The sequence below is a fragment of the Aquarana catesbeiana genome, linkage group LG07 (genome assembly GCF_042186555.1).
Source record: "Aquarana catesbeiana isolate 2022-GZ linkage group LG07, ASM4218655v1, whole genome shotgun sequence".
Classification (NCBI taxonomy): domain Eukaryota; kingdom Metazoa; phylum Chordata; class Amphibia; order Anura; family Ranidae; genus Aquarana; species Aquarana catesbeiana.
The window spans coordinates 271,561,675-271,578,409 of record NC_133330.1 but is presented as its reverse complement, the minus strand read 5'-3'; the positions used below and the strand labels follow the sequence as shown (position 1 = coordinate 271,578,409).

At 40.2% G+C, this 16,735-nt stretch overlaps 1 protein-coding gene across 5 annotated transcripts in view; it reads right to left on the bottom strand.

The window, feature by feature from the left end:
- Window positions 1-16,735, bottom strand: part of CACNA1E (calcium voltage-gated channel subunit alpha1 E) — a 1,300,209-nt gene that overhangs the window by 850,328 nt on the left and 433,146 nt on the right. Inside the window, exon 1 of one of the 5 annotated variants that reach the window (XM_073593350.1) lies at window positions 1,893-1,972. The exons of the other annotated variants lie outside the window; for them this stretch is intronic. The gene's annotated coding sequence lies outside the window, so the exon portion shown is untranslated. Of the gene's footprint in view, window positions 1-1,892; window positions 1,973-16,735 lie in introns of those variants that run through there. 5 annotated transcript variants of the gene reach the window in all.

The following is a 16,735-nucleotide window of genomic DNA, read 5'->3' as shown; positions in this document are numbered from 1 at the left end:
TCTGTGTTCCATACCAGTCCACGTATAAGCGTTCTATGTGGTAGTAGATGGTGTGTGTGTTCTCCTTTAAATTTGTAGAGAAGGGATTGTAGGATGGTGTGGACCTGTCACGGGCTGGATGAAAGGGAGATTATTCAGCCTGTCTGCGTCCTCCTGGGAAAGTGCTGTCCTGTATTAGAGAGGGTGGATGGGGGTGAAGATCTCTTGAGAGGTTACTGCAGCCAAGTGTGTCTGCAGCTGTCTCTCTGCCTCAGATAAGAGAGTGATAGCAATCCCCTGAAGAAGTCGCGTGGGCCGTGACGTCACGCGTAGGGACGGGACAGGCACTCTATGTTTTGATTTGCATTACGAGCTCGCTGCTCGTCGGATCTCCGCCCAGTATTAGGGTTTTTAATGTGAGTACATGTATGTTTTAATAATATTTGAACGTTTACCATACAATATTACACCATTGTGGGATCTTCCTTTCTGGTTTATCTCGGTGACCCCGGGACACTACTTGAAGAGACGTACGTCCTTAAAGGAGACAAGCCAGGATAGGATTGCATTACTACTGCCCCCACTGTTGGTTGATTCCATGGTTTTAACAACTAAAGGCTGCCATGCCTAAAAGTGGCTAAATGCGAGTATCCCATTACCCTCAGGTAAGGGGCCACTGCCCACCAGTGTGTGCCGTGTTGCATGAAGAGAGAACAATCACTATTGTCACGTTTATTTGGCATCAAGTGGATCACCTGTATATATAATTTTCTAGACTTTGAATAGACTATTTTTCTAAGTGGAGCACTGTTTTTTGCACGTCTATTAGTGGACTTCATATCACTTGATTTGTTGAGCACCATTCACGTTGCATATATACACCTGGCTGTGTGTTGAGTTATACCAGGTGCATATTAGTCCAGTCAGCGACTGGTACACCTCTAGAGTTGGCTGTTATTTTTATTTTTATATGTTTGTGCATAGGGGTGTGAGTATCACTTTTACTTTTATGAGCACCAGTCACGTTTTGTATAATTTTATATATATTTGTTTAGTATATTATCTGGCTATCACTTCCAGCCATAATTGCTTATGAATTATTTTTATAATTATATTTCCATTATTTATATACAGCTATAGTCACTTTCGGATAGAGATTAAATTATCACGTTATTACAGAGTCACATATAGGTATTCATGTTATGATTTATTGTGATATACCTGCACCTTAGAGACATCCACCATCACTGTGCTATCACATCCAAGTCATCCGATTATTTCTTATATATATATATAAAGGATTAGCGCAACACCACATTCTTATCGATCTAATTTTAGCCAGGGGCAGGCTGTACCCTACCCGGTGTAGGCTGCTTTTCCTTATTTTAGAAACACCGATATTTTTTATCTCCTATCTCCCTTTCCCCATTTTACGATAGCGCAGGAATACCCCCCTTTTTTTCTGATACGTGTTTATAAAGTTGTCACAAGATCTCAGCCTCATAAAAACCTTCCTGCACATGAATATAAATTGTTAATCATAGTATATAATTGTAAAGTTACAATACACCCCTTGTGGGAGAAATATGGGAGCTGACATTTTTGTCCCCCTCTAAAAAAAGCTATTGCCTGGCTGTGTCTGACTTCTATGCTTCTGAGTGATGTAAGTCAGAGAGAAGTCTACATTCCTTCTACCTCCACTTGTTCAGAGGTCGATACCGAAGCTAAAGAATCAGGACAACCAGGCAATTAGCAATCTCAGATGAAGAGCTCAGCAATGGCAGCCTACATATTACCCCATGACAGGTTTCCTTTAATAATCATACAATAACCAGCATAGGGAGTGACAGACACATGTAGAAATCCTAAAGCCAGACAGTATAGCCGAGACTACAATCCAACTACTCACTCACCTTTTAGGCTGTTGTTTATTCTGATTTTATCAGTCAGCGGACATCCACTCCTACTTTCTGCACTGAAATCCCCAAGCTTCATTATGCCATATTCCTTAGGGAAAGAAAGCCAATGTCCCTGACCTCTATAAAAGGTAATGAGAAGTAAGCATGCTTTACATTTGTTTATAAGGGAAAAAATCTTGCAGTGCTGTACTATGGAGAATACATTATCTGTCAGGGAATGCTAGGACTTCACTGGCAGAAGGAAGCTGTCTTCCTAACATAAACTGCTCACACAGACAAGCAGATCATTCCCCAACTAACCGTTTTTGTCATCTCCTTTGTATACACATTGCTCGTTACCAGAAGCTTTGGACTGGAATGTGTTTTTGGGCAATTTTATCTATTTTACTGCAGATTAACTACTTATTGCAACCCAAAAGGATCAGTTATATCTATTTACTGTATATGACATATTGAATCTATTCTGCCTTCTTTTTCCTGATAGTCAACTACAACCTGAAAATATCTACTGTACACCATTGACATTATAAAAATGTATTTTGGGGTAACTGCCTATTCTATGCAAAATTCCATCAAAATAACTGTATTTCATTTTAATACATCGCATACATACACTATATTACCAAAAGTATTGGGACGCCTGCCTTTATGGACCTTGCTTTGTGCACAGTCATGTTGGAACAAGAAGGGGCCATCCCAAAACTGTTTCCACAAAGTTGGCAGCATGGAATTTTCCAAAATATCTTGGTATGCTGATGCCTTGAGAGTTCTCTTCACTGGAACTAAGGGGCCAAGCCCAACCCCTGAAAAACAACCTCACACCATAATTCCCTCTCCACCAAATGATTTGGACCAGTGCACAAAGCAAGGTCCATTAAGACATGGATGAGAGAGTTTGGGGTGGAACACAGTTCACAGTTCACAGTTTTGGAGGCCATGGAATGCCCAGATGGCACAAAACCAGTCCAAATGACCCCATTTTGGAAAGTAGACACCCCAAGCTATTTACTGAGATGGTGTATGGTGAGTATTTTGCAGACCTCGCTTTTTGTCACAAAGTTTTAAAAACTGAAAAAAGAAAAAAAAAAATACATTTTTCTTTTCTTTCTTCATTTTCAAAAACAAATGAGAGCTGCAAAATACTCACCATGCTTCTCAGCAAATAGCTTGGGTGTCTACTCTCCAAAATGGGGGTCATTTGGGGGGTTTTGTGCTATCTTGGCATTTTATGGCCTTCGAAACTGTGATAAGTAGTGAGGAGTGAAATCAAAAATTTACGCCCTTAGAAATCCTGAAGGCGGTGATTGGTTTTCGGGGCCCCGTACGCAGCTAGGCTCCCAAAAAGTCCTACACGTGTGGTATCTCCATACTCAGGAGAAGCAGCAGAATGTATTTTGGGGTATAATTCCACGTATGCCCATGGCATGTTTGAGCAATATATCATTTAGTGACAACTTTGTGCAAAAAGAAAAAAGAAAGTTTGTAATTTTCCCTCAACTTGTGGAAAAATATAAAATATTCCATGGACTCAACATGCCTCCCAGCAAATAGCTTTGGGTGTCTACTTTCCAAAATGGGGTAATTTTTGGGGGGGAGGGGGGTTTGTGCCATCTGGGCATTTTATGGCCTTCAAAACTGTGATAGGTAGTGAGGAGTGAAATAAAAAATGTACACCCTTGGAAATCCTGAAGGCGGTGCTTGGTTTTCGGGGCCCCGTATGCGGCTAGGCTCCCAAAAAGTCCCACATATGTGGTATCCCCGTACTCAAGGGGTTTGTACTGCCCTGCCATTTCAGCACCTCAAGAAATGAGATAGGCAGTCATAAACTAAAAGCTGTGTAAATTCCAGAAAATGTACCCTAGTTTGTAGACACTATAACTTTTGCGCAAAACAAAAAATATATGCTTATTGACATTTTTTCTACCAAAGACATGTGGTTGAATACATTTTGGCCTAAATGAATGACTAAAATTGAGTTTATTGGATTTTTCTTATAACAATAAGTAGAAAATATCATTTTTTTTCAAAATTTTCGATCTTTTCCCGTTTATATTGCAAAAAATAAAAATCGCAGAGGCAATCAAATACCATCAAAAGAAAGCTCTATTTGTGGGAAGAAAAGTACGCCAATTTCATTTGGGTACAGCATTGCATGAACGCGCAATTAGCAGTTAAAGCGACGCAGTGCCAAATTGTAAAAAGTGCTCTGGTCAGGAAGGGGGTAAAACCTTCCGGGGCTGAAGTGGTTACATTTATTTGGAGACATTCACCCTCTCTGTTTTCTGTCTCTAATCTCAGATTAAGCAGCACATACTGCCTGTTCACTAATGGCCCGTACGTGTTAAGGGATAAAAGTTCTCCAAATTAGCACCACAAAGAAAACTTTATTATGTATCTCTGGCATCTTGGGCTTTGATGTATGAAGCACTGATGCTTCTGTCTCTTTTAAAATATTATTCCATTAGTTGTTAATGCTTTTTGTCACACTGAGTTATGCAGATTTATAATAAAGGGAGCTTACTAGGGGCACATGAGGTATGTGGAAATGAAATTAATTCTAATTATTTATCTAGAGGAACAAGTTAGGCACTTGGACAGGACTACAGATTAGGAATTAATGTCCGTTAGAGGGCTGGAAGGGGAATGAAGATCGGTTCATTAAAACCCAAGTTCTTTTTTATAAAATTTTTGGTGGTGTACGTTTCAACTAGGTTCTCAGTTATATTTAATTTCCTTTTTCTTTGTTACCCTTTTAACAGTTTTTCATGTTTACATCTTTAAAGTATGCTAGTTGCTGGGTGATCTGTGGACGCATGCAGCCCTATGTTGGCAGACCAAACAGTTGCTTGAATAACCTTGACCTGATTGTAAGTCAAAGTCATGCATTGTCTACCACAGTGGAGGCCATTAATACATGCAGAGAAGCAGTGTTGTTTTACCTTTATGACAACTTCCTGCCAAAAAGTGGCTGCTAAACATCATTTAAAAATATGAAAGGGGTAAAGCTGAAGTGTGGGCAGAACTTCATTGGGGCAATAGCTAGGTAGCAGTAATGTACTCCAATGATAGGTGCCCCATTGGTGGTAGCCGCTTCTTATTAAAAAAAAAATATTTACCATGCAGTCTCTAATGGTGATATTACAGCTGAAGTTCCAGCAGTGATGCTGTCAATGAAAAGGTGTAATAGCGCTGCCACCTTCTTAATTCACAGCTCCAAACCGGTGCTTAGACTATGAGGCCTCCTGATGCCTCTGCAATGTATAATCCACAAGAGGAAAAGTTGGCACCCCCGGTAAATTAAAAAATCTGTCTTCCTTTATTGGATTACATAAGTTACAGCTGTAAAAACAGCCAATGCATTTCTGCCAATTTGCCATGAATCTATTGCTGCTCAGCAACTCTTGAATTGTCACTCTGTTTAGAGAATACAATACCAGTCCATCTGTATTTTGGTCTGATGGTATTTTCTGTATTTCTATGGTTTAAGAAAACAAGTGGCATAGATCCATGATTACGGTAAGATTACCAGTCAAGCATCCACAATTCAAATGTACAGTAATACCTTGGATAACGAGCATAATTCGTTCCAGAAGAAGAATGCTTGTAATCCAAAGCACTCGTAAGCGAGTTTCCCCATAGGAAATAATGAAAACTCAGATAATCCGTCCAACAGCCACTGCTTGTCTATGCAGTACCGCATGTGGCCAGAGGTGCAGGGGCACCGAAGACACTTGGAAACACTCGGAGAAGCTCAGAAACACTCAGAGACCCTCGGAGACCACTCGGAGGCAGCTCAGAGTGTTTCTGAGTGTCTCCGAGCATCACCGGCGCCACCGCACCTCTGGCCAAATGCGGTACTACACACCCCAGCGGCTTGAATCCTTTTTAAAAAAAGCTTGTATTGCGAAATGCTGATAAATCTCGTTACTTGCAAACCGAGATTCCACTGTACTTTGGAATCATGCAAAAGTGTTTCACATTTATTGAAAATACAGTACACAGTATTTCCAAAGTGTTCAAATCATATTTTGAAGAGTATATTGAATGTTTGGAGTCTTTTGGATTTATTTAGGATCAAGATAGTTTTAGAAAAATGCCTTTTAATTCAGAACAAATCTATTTCTTTTTTTTTAGAGGAACAATTGCAGGCCACTAGAGGGCTTAGGTAAGAGCTATATTAGGGCTTGTCAGTGAGCAAAGGCAGTATGCTTAAGCTTGTGTTTGAGATCTGTTTAAAGGCTAAGTTCATCTTCACAGTAAAAATAATAAATGCACATATTTTAGAAGAAAAAAAGGGGGTATTTATTATTTTTTCCTGCAGGAGCCTGAAAAGCATTGCACCTGTGATCAGTAGATACTGTGTGCAATGTGGGCTTTTGCAGACATGTCCCTCGGCTTTCAGTCTGTACCTCTAGCTGATATATCATCTATTGAGCTTCAGTGCCCCCTTGTCCCCCTCTTGCTCACATGCTGCACATATGCTCTAGTGCTCTTAAACAATCATTCACTCACCAATTGATTTATTCGTTACGGACACCAGCACTGGAGCACTGAAGTGGACTTTTGCATGGAATTATGGACTTGCGATAATTGGATATTTGAAAGAAAAATGAATAAGACAGCTCTACCTGTTTACCAATAAATACTAATAAAATTTTCATTCATGTAAATTCATAAAAGTGCCACAATTATTAATTCATATATAAAAAAAGTGTATCTATATACCAAACAAAAAAAGTGCATCAATAGAAATGGAAAAAAACAAAAAGTGCTTGTGCCAATAGATACATAATAATTAAAAATAGAAACAGTCCAAAGTGGTGCAAATATCAGTCTTCATCAAATAAAATGCCCAGTGCAAACAAATAAAGTGTCCTGTGCAAAATAACGTTCAGGTGTTCTCAGTACAAAAATAATGATGTATACACACAGTCCCAATCCTTCTCATGCTCCACCTTCACGTGCAGTGTCTACCACCAGATATACTAAATTACTAAATAACTCTGCAGAACTATTTGCTGGTAAAACCAGTAGCAGCACATGTAATGATAGTACACAGGAATCGTAATGTATCCAGGATCAGTGGGTCTTCCTCCAGAATTACACGCCCCTGGAGGATGTCGGATGATGAAATGCGTAGGGAGGGAAGGGCATTGGCCGTGAAGTGACCATGCACATGAGGTCCATACCCACGGTCTGATAGTGCAGCCGGAAACGGCTTGGTAATAGATTTTAGTATGCTATGCCAGTGTCGATTGTGACACTACTTAATGTGAGTGCTTTGGGTGATTTATTAATTTTACAATCTTACGCTATGTGAGCTTCTTTTCACTTCCTGATTGGGTATATATTGTGTCAATATATGGTGATTCTGGAGGGAGACCGGCTGCTCTGCTAATGCCACTGTGACTGAACTGTAAAGGCCAGCTGTCAGTATCCAATGATTGGATGTCGGCCGTAATGACTCCTGATCATGTGACCACCATGACACCCAATCTAAGTATTCATGTGTTCAACTAGTCATTGCCACTCTCAGGGTGTAAAGGCCCTGTTAAAGGGATGCTGGGGCAGAATGGGGCTAAAACATTAAAGTGTTAATAAAGATTTTTTTTACTGTCTATGCCTTGTTAGGGAGATTTCCTCTCACTTTATTTCCTGGAGATAAAATAAGAAGTGAGAGTATACCTATAAAATGGTCTGATGATTTAAAATCCTTACTCTTCTCCCTCTTTTTTTCTGTATTGCATCCAGGACAGATCAGAGCCATTCTGATTGGTCAGCACTGGCACAGAGCATCACTCTGATCTGGCAGAAAAAAAGAGGGAGGAGAGTGGGGATTTCAGCTCCCTAGACCGCTACACTGGCTACATGGGAACTGACAGCTCATCACCCATGGAGGTTAAGTATAGCAGGGAAGGGGGAGGGGGAGGGTGTTCAGTGTCAGTTCACTTTTTCTCAAAAGATAAACTACCCCTTTAGCTCATGTGTCAAACACAAGGTACCCCCCTTGTCTCAGCAGTCAAGAGGAGAACATAACTGCTCCTACAAATCCTGCTTCTCTCTGTGCAGCCACAGCACCCCCCTCGTCTCTGTTCCCCCTGGCCTCAGCATTCAGCAGTTCACTCCAGCCCCCCCCCCCCATGGTTCTCCTCCAGACCCTGCACTTTCTGCTTCCCAGCTCTGGTCCCAGCTTTTTCCTGGCAGCGGCATGAGGTAAGAGGGGTGTGTGTGTGTGTGTGTGTGTGTGTAGGGTGGGGGTGATTCTTTACATCATATGCCACAGATTGCACATTGGATCAGAGCACAATTTTTTGTTTTGTCATAGCTGTGCCTGTCTAGGACCAAAAAATGTAATAAACACGGCTTGGTAGTATTTGTCTGATGGTTAAAAAAATAACTTTGTTACCAAAACTCATTTTTCAATATACAGTAAAACCTTGGATTGTGAGCATAATTTGTTCCGGAAACATGCTTCTAATCCAAAGCACTTGTATATCACAGCAAAATTTCCATAAGAAATAATGGAAACTCAAATGATTTGTTCCACAACCATTTATTCATAAGTCCTTCAGTTTATAGTCCATATAAAAAGATTATAGCCATGTGATAGGTTGTGTAACCATAAAATGTCCATCCACAAATGGAAGTCTCCACAAGGGGATTAGAAGCTAAATCCAGCAGGAGCTACAGAGTATAAAAGAGAAGAGAGGCGCCACTAAGTGTAGCAATACGGTTACATTTAATGAAGGTACAACATTTAGCATCTCACATGGTTGATGATTAAAAGAGGCACATCTAAGTATGCAGGCATTCGGGGTAAAGCTGTCCACAAAGACCATCCTCCGCACCGCCTGCTCTCACCGATGTCAGTCTGTAATCGTGACTGGGAAGACTACCCTGCAGTAGAGCGATCTGAAAGCGAGGCTTGAACCACTTGTGGAGCGCAGCATGGAAGGGACGACATCAATGGCAGTGAGGAGGATGGTCTATGTGAACAGCTTTACCCCGGATGCCTACATACTTAGATGTGCCTCTTTTAATCATTCACCATGTGAGTTGCTAAATGCTGTACCTCCATTAAATGTAAACGTATTGCTACACTTAGTGGCGCCTCTCTTCTCTTTTATACTCTGTAGCTCCTGCTGGATTTAGCTTCTAATCCCCTTGTGGAGTCTTCCATTTGTGGATGGACATTTTATGGTTACACAGCCTATCACATGGCTATAATCTTTTTGTATGTACTATAAACTGAAGGATTTACGAATTAATGGTTGTGGAGCGAACCATTAACGAACTACAGGAAACGTTTGGTTGAAGTTATTGCTGCCAAAGGAGGTTCAACCAGTTATTAAATCCAAGGGTTCCCATACTTTTTCCACCTGTACTGTGAATGTTTACATGGTGTGTTCAATAAAAACATGGTAACATTTAATTCTTTGTGTGTTATTAGTTTAAGCAGACTGTGATTGTCTATTGTTGTGACTTAGATGAAGATCAGATCACATTTTATGACCAATTTGTGCAGAAATCCATATAATTCCAAATGGGTTCACATACTTTTTATTGCAACTGTATATGAGCATACAATAGGGACATTTTGTGAGAAAACTAGGGGTTATTTCACATGGGCATCATCAGTTCAGTCACATTTTTCACTAAGGAAAAACAAATGAATTACGGATTCAGACTACATCAGTTTGCACAACAGTCTTTAGTTCACTTCAGTTTATATCGGTTTGCACTTCAGTTCAGCTTATGTCAGTCTACATCAGTTTTTGCATTTGTCTTATTTGGTTATTGCAGAAACCAATCATAATTGACACAGTATAATACCATCAGGGCCTGACCTCAATACCATTAAAATGCTGTGGTGTGACCTAAAGTTGGATGCTTCACCAAGACATCCCTAAAAATATTCACAAACTTAAAATGTTTTGTATAAAAATGTACTAGGTTTATGTTTAGGTCCATTCAGCAGCTACAAAAATCATTTTGTTGAAGTTATTTGTCAATACAAGTGCCACTAAATATAAGTGTGCAAATTCTTTTTCCATTAACCACAACTGCTGAAACCATCTTTTCAGTAAAAACATTGTCATGCTAAATGTCTGTTAAATAAGATTTTTTTTATCTATAATTTTGAGGCAGAAATCTAATTACAAAAGGTATATGTAAGGGTCTCATTTAGAATTTTTTTCCCCAACGGACACAGTAAGAAGGCATGTTATTGGAAACGTAGCCTCGAATGGACACGTAGATCAGAGATAACGCACCTTTGATAGTCGCAGCACATTTATGAAGGGATTGTAAGCTCTAATGAGCAGGGCACTCTGATTCCTCCTGTATTGAATTGTATTGAACTTGTACTGTCCTCCCTAATGTTGTGGCATGGTTGGAGGTAGCAAATAATTAGTTCACGAGGAGGTGGTGAGACTCCCAATTACATGTAATTTTTTAGGTGCAACCAATGTAAATATATACATTTAGTTGATTTCAGCCACTTGTAATTCATTCCCTATACAGAGGCACTCTGGCTTAGAGAGTGGGTGCATTACTAGGACCTCTGCAAGTACACAGGCTAACAGAAAACATTATGACAGAAGAAGAGAACAGAGAGATGACTTTACCTGACTGTTGCTACTCATTTGTTGTCAAGTCCCAGGCAGAGGTGCCCAAGCTGTATTGCTTAAAACCCAATTGTGGGCTCATGCTACCGACCCCAGTTACCCTCCCTTACTCTGTGGAGGCCCCTTTCCTATACTTTTTTTCTTTTATTTTATGATTTCCAAAGACTAAGGTTGGGCACCCATGCATGAGCACTTCCGAAGTGGGCTGTGTGTTTATAGACACACACAGTGCCATAACCAATGACTGCCCTCTGCTTCACCTGTAAAAGCAGGAAGTGAGTACTGGAGCCGTAGACACCACCGGAACAGTGAGAGAAGCCAGGTAAGTTCCTGGGGGCTAGGATAGATAGTGGAGTGTTTTATACCCTAATGCATAGGTGTCAAACAAAAGCCGAATCCCGCCCGCCAGGCCTTGCTAAGTGGCCTACACAGCGGCCTCCAGCCGACACCTGTTTTTATCACTGCCAAGTCTCCCAAGAGTAAACATCCACCCCCTCAGTCCTGTGAGCGGCGCCAGCTTGTATGAATGCATGCGCGGCCCGTCGGTCTCCAAGGAGACCAGAATAAACCTCTCCCGCTCTCTTTCCTCCTCAGTCCCTTCAGCAGTGCCGGCTTTTTGTGAGCTGAGCCTGGCATAGCTGTCAGGAAACTCCACCACTCCTGAACCCTGCACTCTGTACATAGCTCGCTCCTTAACCCTGCACTCTGTACATAACCTGCTCCTGAAACCTGCACTCTGTACGTAGCACGCTTCTGAACCCTGCACTCTGTATGTAGAACGCTCCTGAACCCTGCACTCTGTACGCAGCCACTCCTGAACCCTGCACTCTGTACGCAGCCACTCCTGAACCCTGCACTCTTTACTTAGTGCGCTCCTGAACCCTGCACTCTGTACTAGCATGCACTCCTGAACCCTGCACTCTGTATGTAGCGCATTCCTGAACCCTTCACTCTGTACATAGCATATTCCTGAACCCTGCACTCTGTACTTAGCACACCCCTAGAGTAGATACATAGTCCTACAGATACAACCGGCCCTTTGAGGGCAACCATACTGCTGATGCGGCCCCCAATGAATTTAAGTCTGACACCCCACCCCTAATGCATTAATTTCATTAAGATAAAAAAAGTTTAGACTTTAGAAGCACTTTTAGGGCTTGTTCCCACATAAAGTTGAAGGTCGATTGAGCCACGCCTTTGCCGCCTGCAATCGCTACACCTCTCCAAATTGCAGAGGCAGCATCCGGGGTGTACACATACCCCACCCATAAACATAAGAAAAGCATTACGGCTACGAGAATTATACCCCCTGTCACTTTTGGTGAGCTAACGCAACCTATTCAAGTAAATGGGGCCGATTCTCAAGCTCCCCGCAACTGCATCCAATGCATGTGGTTGTGACTTGCTAGTGCAGGATTCAAGGGGTTAAAGCAGGTGGTAAGGAGGCGAACCAATGCCTCCTAACTGCCTGATATGTTCTCTGTGAAGATCAATCCAAGCGTGGGTCATTCTTCAGAGAGCAAAAGACATGTGATTAAGCCTTAAGAGGCGAGTCCAAGTTGCCACGCACTCACAGGATATGAATAAAAAAAGAAATGAAAAGTAAACAGAAGCATGGGTTCTACCCAATCCCCACTCTAAAAATTTGAGGTACACGTACTTTTATTTTGAGGTTTGCAGATAAACATAGACATGGCAGGAGGCAGAATTTAACAACAACAGCTTAGGTCTTCAGGTAGCTTTTAGAATGATCTGTCTGAATGGCTCTTCCTCTTCCTAATTCTGCAATTTATACAGACGCCATTATACAGACAAAGACATATATTAATGCATTTTATACATTTCCATGCTTGTAATTACACAGCCAACAAACCGTAATATGTCATAATTACCAACACAGAAAAACAATATGCCCTGCGGTACAACATGCTTGCTGTGACAAAGCAGGGGACTGTCTGGATGATTAAATCGCTAAATGGCTTCTGCTGGACTGCCAATGCAGGACATGGGATAGTAGGCATCATGCAAAATTACCAAACATGCATAGCAAATAAATAAACAGACCATACACCCATTTCATTAAAATAATAATTCTTTATTCTATATTTATTGGATAAAATTGGCCGCGGCCTGATTTATTGGTTTTATTCTATTTTTAATACCAAACCAAATTTATTCATAACATCAAATCCATTCTCATAAAGCATATTCTCAACCAAACTTTATTTTAACCATAAACCATACTCAACCCAGCCACTGAGACTCGAGCTGAATCAGCATTTATCATCAGATCTTCTTCTTAAATCTCCCCTTTGATTATTCACCAAAGGGAGCCACCACATAAATCTTTGGCCGCGACGGGGGGGGGGGGGGGTTAGGGCGGGGAGCTCTTAGTGCTGTAATTTCTCTGGCGACTGGCACAATCCTGACTGGAAATTTCCCTTAAATAGGCTATAGGATCCCTTCTGGAATATTCTAAAGGTCATATGACCTTTACTAACCAATCCTAACTGGCCTCTTGACCTTTCCAGAACCTTCTAAACCACCTGACTAAAATTGCCCAATCATTGCTATACTATTTAACCTTCTAGATTCTTCTATGACACCTGACCTTAACTGCCCAATCCCTAATAGTCTATTAACCTTCTATAACCTCTGAATCACCTGACCCTAAACAGCCTATCAAATTTAACCTTAACTGCAATACCTATTCCTAATATTCTTTTAAATGCCGATGCCACAATCCCATGAGGAAAGGCGGCCCAATATGGCCTATCCTTTATTTCCCCATGGGATTGTAGGCATCATGCAAAATTACCAAACATGCATAGCAAATAAATAAACAGATCATACACCCATTTCATTAAAATAATAATTCTTTATTCTATATTTATTGGATAAAATTGGCCACGGCCTGATTTATTGGTTTTATTCTATTTTTAATACCAAACCAAATTTATTCATAACATCAAATCCATTCTCATAAAGCATATTCTCAACCAAACTTTATTTTAACCATAAACCATACTCAACCCAGCCACTGAGACTCGAGCTGAATCAGCATTTATCATCAAATCTTCTTCTTAAATCTCCCAAACGACAGGAGAGTTGATATTACCATCAACTCTCATGTCCACAGAACCCCAGACCGCGGCCGACTCTATGCATGTTTGCAAATCAGAATTAAAAATATCTAAGCCCACCTCAGATAAATGAATGCCGTCGAATCTATACAAACCTGGTAAGTTTCCTTCCAGTTCCATATGACGAAACGACAAACCTAAATCGGGGACTAAAAATTTCTCCATAGCCCTATTTATCCTTTTCCTAACTTTGTTTAGAGATTTAAAAACTAAAGAATTAGACCAACATAAACGTGGAATGATTTCTGAAAAGACCAAAACCGTGTTTGGTGAATTGATCCGCAAAAATCTAAATGTGTCCTGCATGGAAGAAATCAAATCTAAAGTCTTCACTTTCCCAATATCATTACCACCAAGATGAATTACGATTATATCCGGAGAAGTATATAAAGCATATAATCTACCTAACTCGAAAACCAAATCTTCCCATAACATACCCCTCCGTCCATACCAATGAATGCGAAAAGAGGAAGGATCCAGTCCTAGATTTTCAGAATATATTCTATGAGCTGCTCTCTGTTGTGCCCAAAAAACAAAAGAATGGCCCACAATCCACACTGTGCGGTGAGGACCTGAAATAAAATAACAATTTAATAAGGACGAATGTATAATTGAAAAGAATTAGAACTCCATCTTCCTATTTTTTTGATGATATTATCTTGTAAACCGATTCGAGCGGCCTCAGTAGCCGCTCCTATTCTAAATGAATGACATGTGATCCTTAAATGACTTAGATGTAAATACACCAAACACCTTTTTAAAACCGCCGAAAATTGATAAACAGTTAAAGGAGAACCATTCTCGTGAATAAATAAAAATTCGGAAATATTAGGCCGTAATGCAAAGTAAAAACGTAAAGTTTTAACTGGACAAATATTAACATCCGTGCATTCTTTTAAATTTATCCAGGCCCCTAGACCTAGAGGATCCGTTTTACTAAAACGCAGGAAAATGCGCAGACCGTCCGATAGAAACTCAACGTTTGATGATAACATTCCCGATGTACTTGTCTTAGAAAAAGGTAAAACTTCGGAAATCCGAAACGCAGCAAAAAACGTTAATGTAAAAACCGAAGAAAAAAGTGCAGCTTCATAATTTGACGAACATACATATCCCGTTGCCATACAAATTCTTGACAACATATCAGGTGTTATCGGAGATCTACTATCCTTCTTAAAATTTTTCCTCTTATATCCCTTTAAAACCTGTCTCACCGAGAAAAAACTATGACAAGGAGGCAGGCTGTAAAGGCGCAAAAAGAAAGAAATTCCCGATAATGTTTTGCAAATATGAGACCAGGAGTATTTCTTCTGAATTAACGATTGAAGAAATAGCAGCACAATACTTTCGGAATATTCCGAAACAGTAACGTTCAAAGCTAATAAAAAATTAGACCACAAAAGCCACGAAGAAGTATAATTCTTCCAAGTAGAAGGGGCTACAGAATTCTTAATATTCTGAGATATCAAATCAGATCCCACAGATGCGACGGGCAAAGTGACCCCACCACATCTGCCTCTGGCATTAATTCGAAAAATCGTTCCATCTGTAAGCGAGATAGAGCATCGGCAATTATATTAGTCTTACCTGGAATATACTTAGCCTTTATCCAAATGTTCCATCGGAGGCATAGAAAAACTAAATGTCGCAAATAAGCGACCACCAAAGGCGATTTGGAAGAAAGGCTGTTAACCGCAAAAGCAACACCTTTATTGTCAGTGCTAACTAACAACCTCTTATTCCTAAAGAAATAACCCCATAGTTCTAATGATACTATAATAGGAAAAAGCTCTAGCAGAACACTGTTTTTGCAAAAACCATTCGTGATCCACCTGATTGGCCAGGTCGAGGAACACCAATGATTTCCCCAAATTGTCCCAAAACCAACCGATCCCGCAGCATCAGTTGATAGTTTAAAGTCACTATCTATAATAAAGTCCTGTTGCCATAGAGCTCTACCATTAAAATTTTCCAGAAATTGTAACCAAACCATTAAATCTTGCTTGATGTCCATAGTAATTCTAACATGGAATGACGGATTTTTTAAACCAGAAATAGCCGTGTACAATCTTCTGGAAAAAACCCTACCCATAGGTAAAATTCTGGTTGCGAATGCTAACTGACCTAACAAAGATTGCATCTCCTTTAAAGTTACTTTACCTTTTCTCAAGAATAACCTCAAAAGTTGATTAAGTCTATACATTTTCTCATTGGGCAATCTAAATTCCATGTTTATAGTGTCTAAAGTTATCCCCAAAAACTCAATACAACAAGTTGGAAAAATGGTCTTTTCTTCCGCCAAAGGAATACCAAAATAATCGCATATTCCTTGAAACGATTGTAATAAATGCAAACAATCGTTCTCACCACCCCTTCCCATGAATAAAAAATCATCCAGATAGTGGATAAAATCGTCAGAGGCAGTTACTTAAGCTACCACCCATTCTAAAAAGGTGGAAAAAGCTTCAAAATAAAAACATGAAATAGAACAACCCATAGGCAGGGCTTTGTCGAAATAAATTTTTTTTCGAAATTAATACCTAATGAGCTGAAGCAATGCAAAGGATGCAAAGGAAGAAGCCGAAAAGCAGATTTTATATCCGCCTTCGCCATTAGTGCATTAACCCCTAATGAACGCAGTTTATCTACTGCTGTGTCAAAAGATGTATAAGAAACTGTCACCGAATCACTATCAATTTGATCATTTAATGAGCTGCCAAAAGGGAATGACAGGTGATGTATGAGCCGAAATTCATTCGGTTCTTTTTTAGGAATCAAACCCAATGGAGAAATCCGAAAATCATCAAAAGGGGGGCTATCAAAAGGACCCTCCATCCTGCCTGCTTCCACTTCTTTTAATAATTTTTTACGCACTAAATGAGGGTAATCGTTTACAGATTTCAAATTTTTAACTTGTGCACAGCCCTTACCTTGAAACTTTGGTAATGAAAACCCGACAGAGAAGCCTTCAATTAGCAGAGATGCCATCTGAAGGTTTGGATAAACCCGAAGCCAAGGAAGAATTCTTGGAAACTTCACTGGCGTGATTGCTTTTGGAAAAACTTTC